At 44.8% G+C, this 15,048-nt stretch overlaps 1 protein-coding gene across 15 annotated transcripts in view; it reads right to left on the bottom strand.

The window, feature by feature from the left end:
- NEDD4L (NEDD4 like E3 ubiquitin protein ligase) overlaps positions 1-15,048 on the bottom strand; it is a 265,091-nt gene that overhangs the window by 66,142 nt on the left and 183,901 nt on the right. The window contains exon 1 of one of the 15 annotated variants that reach the window (XM_075185112.1): positions 14,490-14,508. The exons of 13 other annotated variants lie outside the window; for them this stretch is intronic. The gene's annotated coding sequence lies outside the window, so the exon portion shown is untranslated. Of the gene's footprint in view, positions 1-615; positions 683-14,489; positions 14,509-15,048 lie in introns of those variants that run through there. One more of the 15 variants, XM_075185121.1, reaches the window with a different exon arrangement.

Raw genomic sequence — 15,048 nt, forward strand, 5'->3', positions numbered from 1 at the left:
AGATCTAAGATCAAATTTAATTGCAGATCAATCAGTATGAATGCCCCACCAGTAAAGGAGATACAATGTTTTTAATGCAAAAGATAAAATATTATATATACACACACACACTCACCTAATTTACTTGTAATAACACACAGCATGATATATATATATGTAAAACTATAATCCATTTACTTTGGGAATGCTACTTCAAAATGCATGGGGGGGAGCCCATATTGGATTACATTATAATATGGTTTCTGCAGACAGTACACATGGCGAGTGATCATACTGAGAACACACAGTACACGTATGTGTGTGTGGTTTTGCAGGTTAGTGAATAGCTGAGGTGGAATTTTCTCTTCTGCGGTGTTACCCAATACACACAAACCCACAACCCTGTGACACACACATCCTGCATTCCCAGTCAGAGAACAGAACACAGACATGTGAGGTAAATCCACAACATAACCCCTGCACAGATGTACTGACAGAGTGAGATATATCATATTGATGGGATACCAACAGAAACCTTTCCCTCCCCTATGTCCAGGCTACAAAATGGACGCCCAGCACAGAGACACATACATACATACATACATGCTGCAGACACACAAGGAAATCGGGACTCACGCTGAAGCTCCCGGCTCCTGCAGATCGCTGCCATACCTCCAAGTCTTCAGCAATCAGACAAAAGCCACTGGTGCGTGTTCAAGCCCCAAGTTACAATGTACAATCCCCCCTCCCTCCCTTTTTTGTTTTCCACAGCAGCTGAAACAATCCCCGTGTGCCAGCTAAGTTCCCACTGACGGTGCAAGTTCCCCTCTTATCCCTGCCTGCACCTACACATCATCTAACCAGACGGTTCCCATGGTAACTGCAGCTTCATCCCAATGTATATAGCTTTACACATCGATTATCCAGATTATAACCTGCGCTTGCTGCAGAATGTGCTCTGACAGCTTCAACACAAAAATCATGAATAAAAAATAAAATCATCTTTCTATAGTTACATTAAGAGGAAGGAGAATAATACAAAAACATTGCAGTTTCCCAACTCCTGCAGTCCCTGTGGTCTTTATTTATGAAGAATGAACAATATGGGAAATAACCAGGTCTGCATTTTTTTTTTTTATTTCTTGCACGTACTGTACAATACTGATTTTTCTACATTTGAAAGTCTCTCTCATTCTATATCGTGTGCACACAAAGTCTCCATGGACTTAGCCCTAGCGAGAACTTCAAGTGTAAAAACATACATACCCCATAGATTGTAAGCAGGGCCCTCTCACCTCCCTCTGTATTACCCAGTATTGTTTTATTACTGTGTTTGTTCCCAATTGTAAAGCGCTACGGAATCTGCTGGCGCTATATAAATGAATGTTAGGGAGGATGACGCACACATTTGAAGGCTGCAAGTTGGGAGAGTGCGCATCGCTGTACACTAAGTGGGTGTGGTCACATTTTTATTGATTATATATTGGTAACCATATTACACATATATGTGCATAGAATACATAAATCACTCACATCAGTCGCTGCCCCATTGAAGCTTACAGTCTAAACTCCCTACACACATGTACACTCGTTCATTTTGTAAGAAGCCAATTAACCTACCAGTATGTTTTTGGACTGTGGGAGGAAACCGGAGCACACGGAGGAAAGCCACACGAACACAGGGAGAGCATACAAACGCCACGCAGACACGTTTGGTTCGAACCAAACCTATGACTCCAGACAGCAATGCTAACCACTGTTCTACCATCCCGTCTCACTGGGGACCGTGCCCAAGTCGAGATTGGGTAGGTCACATCCCCAAGGGGCAAAACTAGCACTTCTGAGGCAGCAGGTGTCCCACTTCCAATAAAAATCCCCCTGCACTGCCGCATGCACAGGTGACAGGAGGGCGCAGCACCCGCATACTACAGTGATCAGGACACACCTCACAACAGTCCTGGGACACAATGATGTGGATATAAGGGGTCAAATAGTCCCCTTTAAAGATGGATACTCATCCGACACCAACACTCTTCCCCCAGATGATGTGGTGAGCGCCTCATTTATGTATTCCGCCATATGCATAATTTTCGGTACAGGCCAACCTTTCAATATGCTTTTACTGTCAACATAGAAAAGGTTGTAACAAGTGTGAGCGCCAGGGGGGAAGGGAGTGCAGGAAGAGGGGTGAGAGCCCCAGGGGGGAAGGGAGTGCAGGAAGAGGTGAGAGGGAGCGCCAGGGGTGAAGGGGGTGCAGGAAGAGGTGAGAGAGCCCCAGGGAAGAAGGGGGTGCAGGAAGAGGGGTGAGAGCCCCAGGGAAAAAGGGAGTGCAGGAAGAGGGGTGAGAGCCCCACGGAAGAAGGGAGTGCAGGAAGAGGGGTGAGAGCCCCAGGGGCGAAGGGAGTGCAGGAAGAGGGGTGAGAGCCCCAGGGGGGAAGGGAGTGCAGGAAGAGGGGTGAGAGCCCCAGGGGGGAAGGGAGTGCAGGAAGAGGGGTGAGAGCCCCAGGGGGGAAGGGAGTGCAGGAAGAGGGGTGAGAGTGCCAGGGGAGAAGGTGGTGCAGGGGGATGTGTGAAAGGGACAGGGGAGAAGCTGGTGCATGGAGAGGGTGGTACAGGGGCATAGGTTAAAGTGTAAAGGGAGAGACATCTTAAGAATGGGAACATCAGGGATGCAGCCATCATAAAACACAAGTAGTAATGAAAAATGGGAATGTACAGTGTGTTAAAAAAAAAAAAAAATCATCCTTCATACTCCATTCACTTATATTTTCCATACCGCCACTTTTAAATTTCCACTTCGACCACTGCCCTCAGTCCCTTCTCCCGACTGCCTGTGTGAGCCGACAGTTGCTGATCCCTCATCGTCCAGCGCGCCCAGTAGGAGAACAGAACACAGGATGCCATAATCAAGTAAGTTCATATATTTTCTCGTGTGCAATGTGCTTTTGTCCATCCTTTCTTGAACTGGGGGCACTACTGTGTATGGCATAATGATTTGGGGTCTCTACTATGGCATAATGTGATTTAGGGCACTATTGTATGGTATATGATTTGGGGGCACTACTATGCCATAATATGATTTGTGGGCACTACTGCATGGCCAAATATGAATTGAGGGTAATATGTGGCATAATATGACCTGGGGGCACTACAATGTGGCATAATATGCACTTCTGCCAAAGGCAAGTCTCATTGTTGAATATTATGGGAGCACAAAGAAGTTACTGTACCAGGGCCCAAAATTCCTCTTGTCAGCCCTGCCCAGTGGCGGATCCAGGGGGGGCGATCGTCCCCCCTAGCAGGGGCTTGCTGCTGACGGCTGCACGCTGTGCCGGTCCGTTCAGCATTGACAGTATGCTGCCCGGCTGCTGTGATTGTGTTTTAAACAGCGGGACAGAACACTGCCAATGCTGAACGGACCTGCACATACTGTGCAGCCGTCAGCAGCCTTAGAAATTAGAAAGGGGGCGGGGCCTAAATCGTCCCCCCTAAAATCGCCCCGGGTAGAGCAGTTGCCTAGATCCGTCCCTGGCTCTGCCTGTGAGTCAAGGGGGTAGACGTCTCCAGGTAAATAATCTAAATGTTTCCTATCTAATCAAACGGATAGATCACATCCAATTATCTCTCACCCACCTCCTCTACCCCTCTTAATTTATATACTGTGTTATTTAAAATGAATAGAAAAGACTCATATCCAGTTACTGTAGCAAAATATATATTTTTCTCTGACATTTTGCAGTAGATGGAAATACTTTTAATGTGGCCGTGTGGGTTCAAACGATCATTCAATAGTTAGTTATGTTTTTTTTTAGATATAATGTTAGTTTTATTTCATGTAGAATGATTCATAAAAATTCTGCCATTACTATTTAATTGAGGGAAAAGGGTACCTGTTACCTATATGTGTGTAAGTATTCTGTTGTTGCTATCTTGTGGGAGATTTGAAAAAAGCAAAACATTGGTTTCCTACAGTGGCGCCTGTATAATTGGTGGTATTGCTGTAGTATGGGGTGGCGTGGTGGCAGCATTGTGGTAGTGTTTGGGGCTTTGTATTGCTAATAAGTGGGGGGTGACGCCGGTTGCTGTAATGTGGGGGGTGATGCCGGATGCTGTAATGTAGGGGGTGATGCCGGACGCTGTAATGTGGGAGGTGATGCCGGTTGCTGTAATGTGGGGGGTGATGCCGGTTGCTGTAATGTGAGGGGTGATGCCGGTTGCTGTAATGTGGGAGGTGATGCCAGTTGCTGTAATGTGGGGGGTGATGCCGGTTGCTGTAATGTGGGGGGTGATGCCGGTTGCTGTAATGTGGGGGGTAATGCTGGATGCTGTAATGTGGGAGGTGATGCCGGTTGCTGTAATGTGGGAGGTGATGCCGGTTGCTGTAATGTGGGGGGTGATGCCGGTTGCTGTAATGTGGAGGTGATGCTGGTTGCTGTAATGTGGGAGGTGATGGTGGATGCTGTAATGTGGGGGGTGATGGTGGATGCTGTAATGTGGGGGGTGATGGTGGATGCTGTAATGTGGAGGTGATGCTGGTTGCTGTAATGTGGGAGGTGATGCTGGATGCTGTAATGTGGGGGGTGATGGTGGATGCTGTAATGTGGGGATGATGCCGGATGCTGCAATGTGGGGGGTGATGCCGGATGCTGTAATGTGGGGGGTGATGCTGGTTGCTGTAATGTGGGAGGTGATGCTGGTTGCTGTAATGTGGGGGTGATGCCGGTTGCTGTAATGTGGGGGTGATGCCGGTTGCTGTAATGTGGGGGTGATGCCGGTTGCTGTAATGTGGGGGTGATGGTGGATGCTGTAATGTGGGGGGTGATGGTGGATGCTGTAATGTGGGGATGATGCCGGATGCTGTAATGTGGGGGGTGATGCCGGTTGCTGTAATGTGGGGGGTGATGCCGGATGCTGTAATGTGGGAGGTGATGCTGGTTGCTGTAATGTGGGAGGTGATGCCGGATGCTGTAATGTGGGGGGTGATGCTGGTTGCTGTAATGTGGGGGGTGATGCCGGATGCTGTAATGTGGGGGGTGATGCTGGTTGCTGTAATGTGGGAGGTGATGGTGGATGCTGTAATGTGGGGGGTGATGCCGGATGCTGTAATGTGGGGGGTGATGCCGGTTGCTGTAATGTGGGGGGGGTGATGCTGGTTGCTGTAATGTGGGAGGTGATGCCGGATGCTGTAATGTGGGGGGTCATGCTGGACGGTGATGCCGGTTGCTGTAATGTGGGGGGGTGATGCCGGTTGCTGTAATGTGGGGGGGTGATGCCGGTTGCTGTAATGTGGGGGGTGATGCCGGTTGCTGTAATGTGGGGGGTGATGCCGGTTGCTGTAATGTGGGGGGTGATGCCGGTTGCTGTAATGTGGGGGGTGATGCCGGTTGCTGTAATGTGGGGGGTGATGCCGGTTGCTGTAATGTGGGGGGTGATGCCGGTTGCTGTAATGTGGGGGTGATGATGGTTGCTGTAATGTGGGGGGTAATGATGGTTGCTGTAATGTATCAATGTAGTATGAGTGTGTGTGGGGGGTTATTTATTGCAGTAATTTGGGCACTAATAATGTATTATCATGGTATTTATTGATGTAATTGGGATGCTAACAATGTAATGTTGAGGGTCATTAGGAGAAATAAATACCCCCCCCACACACACACACTCTCATACTACATCATGTTGTACTTCACCAGCAACGTGCACTGCGCCAGCATCAGTGTGCAACAATATAGTGCATGGAGCCCACAACACGTGGGCCTGTGTGCTTTACATGCCAGGGCTGATTTTTAGTCCCAGTCCGGCCCTGGGAATACGTTAAAGTTTTAAACATGTAAAGACAAAAAAACATTGTTGAATTTGGTGTTAGTTTGTTTAATCATTAGTTTGTTTTTTTTAGTGCCAACAATGTTTTGGGTTTTTTTTGTGCATGTTTAGTAATTTAAATCTCATGATTTCACTTTGGTTCTTTAGTTTCCAGGTGTTACTTGATTAGAAGTTAATATTAGTAACAATTGTTCTATGATTGAACTGGAAAGCGCGGAGCAGGAAATCCTCTGCCCGTCTGAGTTTGATGAACCCCCAGTAAATGGTGCCAGTACCCGGCGAGGGGCGAACAGAGGTGTGGACGAGGGCTAGCGACAGTAGTGCATGTAACGTACCAGCATCTGTGTGTAGAACCTGGGACAAGGAGGACAGTGGGGTGCAATGAGAGACATCCCCCAAAGATCATGCAACAGCATGGCAGAGGAAATACATACCCTTTATGATCCCACCTAATACGACATCCCCCACACTCCTCCACACACAGCCAGACGTAAGATATTCAGACAATTTTACACCTTTACATTTTATTCCGCTGCTACAGACGAGCTTTTAAAGTTTAATTGCAAAGCAAATAAATATTTCTGGCTCAGCAGTTCCAGTATGAGAATCTCACCCAGCTATGCAAAGTCACCAGTTCTACTATTTACACTACTGTGCCCAGAGCGGAAGTCATAACACGGGCATTACATAGTGCCATCTTCACTATGCACCCCAATAATATACCACAATAACGTCACCATCTGAAGGTTAATGGGTTTTTGCATTTCAATAAGAATGTCACAAAATTACTGCAGATGCCGATTTCGGCATGCAGATCCATGTGTACACTTACATGATTTACCTTCAGATCGGTGATCCTCATCTCTCATAACAATCTTCTGAAAAGATGGTGACTCTGTACACTGTACAGATATCTGCCTACACTGCTGGTGGTGAGTGCGTACACACTGCCACATTTGTCTGACATTGTTTTCTCTCAAATTGTGATCTTTATGAGGTTTTAAAAAAATCAAATGATATGATGAGCTTTTGTACGATAAAACATGATCGTGGGAGTGTACACACTAATGTAATATCAAACGATATGGTCGTTTATCGTGTCATCTGCACAATAATTGGATGTAAAATCAGTAGTGTGTACCCATCTTTAGACCAGTTCTCACTTTGTAATCTGCCAAGTTTACACTTCCCCATAAAGTCTCTCTCTATTGCAGACTACATATAAAACCGTAGAATCCAAGTAAGCGTTTTACATACGGTATAAAGATGAAGTGAGCGGCACTGGCTACACTTATGCCTTCAGTTTTGAGGTCACCCTCTTGGTGCCCATCTCCTAGGGGCCTGATGGAATCTTGTCCTGGGGCCTCAATTCCCCACTGGTTACTTCCTGCACATGGCCAAAATATTAAGCCACCTGTTCACTTTTTAAACATCTCTACACAGAGGATATTGTGACCTGCAAACAATGAAAGAAAACCACAACGTGTGGTCAATAAAAAAAAATAAAAAATGGGGGAGTCATCTGGTCTTTGCAGCAAAGAGCTGCATATAAGGGAATGTTTATATCCTAATGACCATCTACAGACGGAGACCAGTGTGCAAGTGGAGGTGAAGCTGAAGAGACAAATCTATATGTAGCCACAAGAAGAACAAGTATACGGGAGTGTAGACTTAAACCATCAGCTGGTGAAACCATATCCGGCCACCCGCAGATCTAAATGCTGGTATAAAAAAATATCCATGTACATGGTACAATTGCCCATTTACAATTCAGATGCCATGTTCAATATATCACTTTCCACCAATAACGGGAGAATATAGAGTTCTTTCCCCCGTTTAGTCAGCAGACGAAGCCCCTGAGATCTCTTGGTCAGATTCAGAGTGCATGAGACGCTTCTCTGATCCTCTCTACAGTAACATAAAAGAGATGGTTAGTTCCAAAAACTGAATAAGCGGAGATTCAAGAGGCTATTGGCGCCAGGTCCTCTGCTTTATTTCTGTATAATTGGGAATTTAATGTGTAATAAAACAAATGGAAAGCGTTGTTAAATGCTCACACATTGCCCAAACGCCAACCAGCAACCACCCAGAGTCTCATGCCAGGCTCCCAAATTAATAGCTTTCGGCAAACCATTACCGATGACCTGAAACTAGCGGTGTCTGCGAGTGAGGGGGCATTCTTCAAATGCAAATGTAGCCAGGCAGAGTCCTTACCTGCCAGTGGAAACGGGGAGTGATAATCATTGTAAACATGAGACAATTCTTATATGCAATACCTAACCACACGTTTGTATATATAATCTTTTATTTAATATGTTACTAGTGACAGCTATTAGGGGAAAAACCTGATAATGTTATATATCTTCTGTACCAAACCAATGGCAGCACCTTCACATTGAAGCCTATAGAACAGAAACCAAAGTATAGAAGAAAGAGATTACCCTTTGGTATTTCTATAACCATTGTGAATGCACTCTCAAGAGACGGTCATCTATGTTTGTATTGGCAGGGGATGCGGAGGAGGTTATCAAATATTACGTATCTATACATAAGGATTAAAGAAGGGGATTCATGTTGTGATGACATAGCTGCATTATATTATTACGGTTAAAACTACCCTTAGGCAAAAACTGCCAGTGCAGCAATACTATGCAAATATCAAACCACGACACTTGTGTGGTCAACCTCCGGATCCGTTGTGGGCGCAAACACAAACATAAATGACTGTCTTTTCAATGGACTCTGATAATCAGCAGGCTATTGGAGTTTTAAATATTTTTATAAAACAGTCTGTTGCATTTACTCAGTTGCCAAGATGATAATCCACATTTATTTATATAGCGCCACTAAATCTGCAGCGCTGTACAGAGAAAATTTGTTACTCACATCAGTCCCTGCTCAATAAGAGTTTACAATCTAAATTCCCTAACACACATGGATCAATTTGATAGCAGCCAATTAACCTACTAGTATGTTTTTGGAATGTGGGAGAAAACCGGAGCACCTGGAGGAAACCCACGCAAACACGGAGAGAACATACAAAGTCCAGACAGATAAGGCCATGGTCGGGAATCAAACTCATGACCCCAGCGCTGTGAGGCAGAAGTGCTAACCACTAAGCCACCGTGCAATGGTGGCAAGTTGCCTTGTCCCGGCGTTCACTGGTAGTTGACAATATTGATTATTGATTTCACTTTATCTATACTAACGGACACTAAATGCATCCATTTTATTTAATTTTTTCTTTGCATTTTTACTTTTGGTCAGGCAAGCATGCAGACAGTATAGATAATGCATCCTTCATTGTGATTTACAGATCACTATTAATGGAACGGGCATGGCAACGTACCACTGGCAGATCTCAAAGCTCCTGTGAGCACTAGCCCTTAATCATCCCAATCCTGATTGGATCGGTGTAGTATTCGGTCACACACAAACAGAAGCAGCTAGAGGCCTGTTCCCGCAGTCAGCAGATGACTATACACACCGGGTGACAGCAGCCAATGGCCACCTGGATTTTCAGGCTCTGAGAAGATACGTTTGATATCAATCAGATTATTTTCTGGCACAACGCTTGGTTTGGGGACACAAATGGCAGCCGGGGACATCTCTGTGTGTATATGTCGGAAATAAAGTTCCATACCCACAAGTGGTTTAATCCTCAGCCCATGTTGTACAGGAACAGCACTTATTAGAACAATGTGTTGTTGATCACTATTCTCACAAGCAATTAAAGAGAATGGAAACATTTAACACGCCGAGTCAATCACGATTAATATTACAGTGTGGTCATTGGCTCCATCCCCTCCTGGTGAACAAGAAATGCGCCTTGCGCAGGTATTACACCGCACTTAAGTATCCTCGGAGAGAAAATCTACTGATAACAGCTGCAAATTAAAGAATACAGTTCTTACAATTTAGACTATTTCAGTTGTGTAAATAAAGTACAAAAGTGTCAGGGTTTATGGGTTTGTTTTTTTAACACCCCCCCCCCCCCAAGACATTTCAATAGAGACAATAGTGTCCTTTTAAATTTGTCTATAACTGGATATTTTTTAATATATTCATGAATCTCAAGATAAAAATACTAGTTTTCGTTGAGACCAAAAAAATACACATTGGGAAATAAAGCAGGGGCTTACCACCTAAACGGAGGAAGTGCTAGCTCCTGAGCCAAGGTTCCACCATGACTTCTGGCCTGGGAGGGAATTATTGGCCAAGCTGCAACCTTGTGGTTCAAAGGGACCCATCTGACAATTGTTTTGGCCACCAAGATGTCGTACGCCTGACGCTTTGAGTGCGGACAGTCGCTATGAGCAGCTGCTTACACATAAACAAGGAAAGCAAGTTGGAAAAGCAGGAGAGATTGCCAGAGTTAACAGACCCAGCTGGTTGGCTGGCATGAGTTGTGTTATGCTAGAATATATTGGGCAAGGCTGGTACATGCCAAGAACTGTTAACATAATATTTTCGGCTCTGCTGAATTAATCCGTTAGGCACGGCTGGGTACTATATCCTATTTAGTGCGCTGAATATTTTGGTCAACGATATGTTGGTTATACATACATTCTGACTCAAGAAGAGCGGGGGATAAGGGCATGACGACCCGATTTGAGTCATCACAACTCGTCCACTGCTACATATTGATGCAAAACAAGAGGTTGGGGTTTGTGGCGATGCATATGAAATACCACCCTAAAGTGTGTTTAATTATACTAAATATAAGTAATGTATGCCAAGTGTTTACAAGTGTGTAAATGTATTCAAAACCCCCGAACTAATACATATATCACCACGTGAGAGCAAATTATTGAGCAAAGTGTTATAAGGACCTGTTGTCCTGCACACACAGAGGGGATCAAATAAATACAAATGTTACAATTTATTATAGGGCACTAGACTAGATTGAAAGTTTAAATACAAGAGCACCACAACTATCCTGATAGTATACATTTAAATATATTCACTAAACATTAATAATGTAAATCATTAGTGACCACATAGATTGCCTTTTGTATTTTAGGTCACCTAGTTAAACTGAAATATTTTCAATCCCGAGGTTTATCTTCTCATTGTCTTTTTAGCTCTTAACGTGTCGCTTTGTGCCCCCACCTAATACTGTAAGCTGTTACACTGTGTTTCGCCATATAAACTCATACATACAGAGCTTCTAAGAGTCTGGACAAAGCTGTCCGCTGTATTATGGGATAGCAGCTAACCTGCCATTCTCTGGTGGGCTGTGTTACTATGTGATTGTTCTGCTTGACAGATCAAAGGTGCAAGTGTGAAGGTGACAGTCAGCTGCAGGTATGTCATAAAGGGGTAACCACTGCTGACAAGGACCCCCAGAATTTGACGTCTTTCCTGCAGTCAAATATGAGGACTGACTTATTTAGGCTAATGGTCATCCATCTAAAGCAGGGGTGTCCAACCTTTTAGCCTCCCTGGGCCACATTGGAAGACGACGAGTTGGTTTGGGCCGCACATAAAATATGTGGTGCCCCAAAATCTGAGTACCCTGGGGTGTATCTATATGTTTTTAATTTGTTAATTTAATTTGTTAATTGTTAAAAGTGTTTATAAAGATTTAAAAAAAAAAAATAATTCTTTAGGGAGAAGTGACAGTTGGGAGTGGTTGGTGGTTGCCGGGAGTAACAGGAAGGAGGAGTGTGTGGCATAGCAACAAGTCCACTGACTTTGGTAATAACTGTGAACTCCCAGAAGGCAGTGGGGAGAGGAAAGTTCTAGACCTCTGAGGGAGAGAGATCCCTGTGTCTGCATAGCCTGAGAGAGATCCCTGTGTCTGCATAGCCTGAGAGAGATCCCTGTGTCTGCATAGACTGAGAGAGATCCCTGTGTCTGCATAGACTGAGAGAGATCCCTGTGTCTGCATAGACTGAGAGAGATCCCTGTGTCTGCATAGACTGAGAGAGATCCCTGTGTCTGCATAGACTGAGAGAGATCCCTGTGTCTGCATAGACTGAGAGAGATCCCTGTGTCTGCATAGACTGAGAGAGATCCCTGTGTCTGCATAGCCTGAGAGAGATCCCTGTGTCTGCATAGACTGAGAGAGATCCCTGTGTCTGCATAGACTGAGAGAGATCCCTGTGTCTGCATAGCCTGAGAGAGATCCCTGTGTCTGCATAGCCTGAGAGAGATCCCTTTGTCTGCATAGACTGAGAGAGATCCCTGTGTCTGCATAGACTGAGAGAGATCCCTGTGTCTGCATAGACTGAGAGAGATCCCTGTGTCTGCATAGCCTGAGAGAGATCCCTGTGTCTGCATAGCCTGAGAGAGATCCCTGTGTCTGCATAGACTGAGAGAGATCCCTGTGTCTGCATAGACTGAGAGAGATCCCTGTGTCTGCATAGACTGAGAGAGATCCCTGTGTCTGCATAGACTGAGAGAGATCCCTGTGTCTGCATAGACTGAGAGAGATCCCTGTGTCTGCATAGACTGAGAGAGAAAAATAGGGACAGAATGAAAATCGGACAAAGTGAAATATAAGCAGATTAAAAGTGAAGTAAGTGTAAGAAGAGAAGAAGATAAGAAGTGAGACAAAGAGAGGTGTGAGTAAAAAGGAAAGTACTGAAAACAAATAAGCAGTATAGAGATCTGTGACATCACACTAAACAGACTGAGCTATGTACTGAGAACAGTGTGAGAGGAGAGAAAATAGAGAGGTCTGTGAGTACACACAACAGAGACTGTGTAATACAAAAGATCATCAGTTTATTTGGCGTGAAAAAGTAATTTATGGGCCCCAACCACGTGCAGCACTTCTACTAAATTCCTGTGCACAGTTCAACCCAGGACTGAGTGTAAATATGGTAACGTTACCAGGGATAATATTGGTGCACCAAATGTTTTAGTTGAATATTAATGTTATGTGATTTACCTGAAAATTTATTTATTGCTATTATATGTTAAATGCTATTGTGCTCTATGTTGATAAAATTAATATTTTGTCATTACCATTGAGTTGAAGGGGTCAGTGGCGCGGTTGCTTACCAAAATTATCTTTACCGCGTTATTAATAAACCCAAGTTATTTGACCAATCCTTGTCCCTCTCGTTTAAGTATTTATCTCCTGACCACCGGATGTCCGAATAAAAAAGAACCTGACTTGTGTCTGGAGGACAAGGGAAGGGATTCCCATCAGTACTCGGCCACCACAAATACACTAACGATAGCTGATCATTCAAAAAAACATAGAAAACATAGTTAACATATTAAACTTACTTGGAAATGAAGTTAGTAAGAGTTAGGAAACCTGTTGCAGAATCATGATTAAAGCAGTAGTCCCATTACCAGCTACAATTTAACTTACCTGCATCTGCCCCTTATTGGGGTTCGGGGAATTAAATGCCAAAAACTTTTTTTTCCTCTCTTTCTGCACCCATTAATCATTTTTTTTATTGACCAGTTTGAAATGGTCACCGATAAAGGAGCATCAGGAGGACTAATAGAGATCTACAGAGATTTAAAGATAGGGTGGCGGGAAAAATGGCTCATGGAGCAGCCTCCGATGAGGGTAACAGTGGGTGATATTTTCACCCTACTCAGCACTGCACATTTAAAATGGTTTAAAATATTAAAAATACAATCATCTCTTAATATTTATATTAGATACATACAGAGAACACAGCTAGTTCATAATTGCATGGTGCAGAAAGTCCAAATTCAGAGTAACAACAATAAGATACTGGATAATCTTTCACTGCTGCTGATAGTTCGCGCGGGTGACTCCTCTGTGCTGCGCTACGCAATGGATGTCGGGTGTGATGATGTCACCCCTGACATTCACTGCGAGCACCGCACGGAGGAGGAGACCAGGGAGGGAGCCGGAGCGCCAGCTGACGTGACCGCAAGGTAAGTATTTTCTTTTTTTGCAGGATATTTTTTTCATTAACAGCACTGCCCCCTTGTCACAACCACTGGGCCACATTTACAGTCACGCTGGGCCGTATGCTGATCTAAAGCAATCACATGCAAGATGTGGATGTCAATCTGTTGAGTACTACAAATCCCAGCATGCTTTGCAAACTGTGACTGAAACAAAGTTCCACAGGTTGTCTATCTGTGTAATGGTCTGTCAGACTGATGGTACCATCTGTCACACACAATAATTAGTACACGGATATAAATCCGTCCCTTGCACTGGACGAGGGGGTGTGATGACCTCCGTTAGAGCCTCTATTCTAACAACTGATCAATCGCTTCAAGGAAAATGGCAGAAGGCAAATCTGTGTCCTCCTTCATGGGTATGAGATGGGAAGTTATGTGTGGGTGACAGACCATCTGCTCATATCAGCTGCATTCTGCAAAACACTTCAATTACGCATGAATTTTAATGAAAAAGCTGAGTAGCCTAATGTGCCAAAGTCTGCATGAATAACGTTACACCGCCCGGGTGATTTATAATAAACAGATAAATACACATTATATATATATATATATATATATATTATATATATATATATATATATATATATATATATATATATATATTATATACACACACATACACACACATACATACACACATACACACACACACATCACATGAATATAAGATTTATACTAAGGTCATTCATTCGGATACATCCGTCTGCTGCAATCTAGACCCAAAGTCCACGTGTTCCCTGCTCACATTCACAGCAAGAACAATATATTGAAGCCAGTTGTACCCTAAGTCACTGATGTCCAAGTGCTGTGTAGTGACCAATACACAGAGAGCTTGTGTGTGTCTATCACCTATCAGCTGCACTGGCCGTTACCACCTTTGTCACTGGCAGTTGGGGGAGGGGGTGGAGCTGTGTGACAAGGTAGAGTTGGCAGTTGGGGCGGGGTCTGTGTGAGAAGGCGGAGCTGGCAGTTGGAGGGGGGGGGGTCTGTGCAACAAGGCGGAGCTGACATTTGGGGAGGGCATCTGTATAACAAGGTGGAGCTTGCAGTTGGTGCGGGTCTGTGTCACAAGGCGGAGCTAGCGGAGGGGGGGGGGACTGTGTAACAAGGCGGAGCTGGCAGTTGGAGGGGGCGGCTGTGTAACAAGGCGGAGCTAGCGGAGGGGGGGCTGTGTAACAAGGCGGAGCTGGCAGTTGGAGGGAGGGGTCTGTGTAACAAGGCGGAGCTTGCAGTTGGAGGGGGCGGCTGTGTAACAAGGCAGAGCTAGCGGAGGGGGGGCTGTGTAACAAGGCGGAGCTGGCAGTTGGAGGGGGCGGCTGTGTAACAAGGCGGAGCTAGCGG

Source organism: Mixophyes fleayi, chromosome 1 (genome assembly GCF_038048845.1).
Source record: "Mixophyes fleayi isolate aMixFle1 chromosome 1, aMixFle1.hap1, whole genome shotgun sequence".
Classification (NCBI taxonomy): Eukaryota; Metazoa; Chordata; class Amphibia; order Anura; family Limnodynastidae; genus Mixophyes; species Mixophyes fleayi.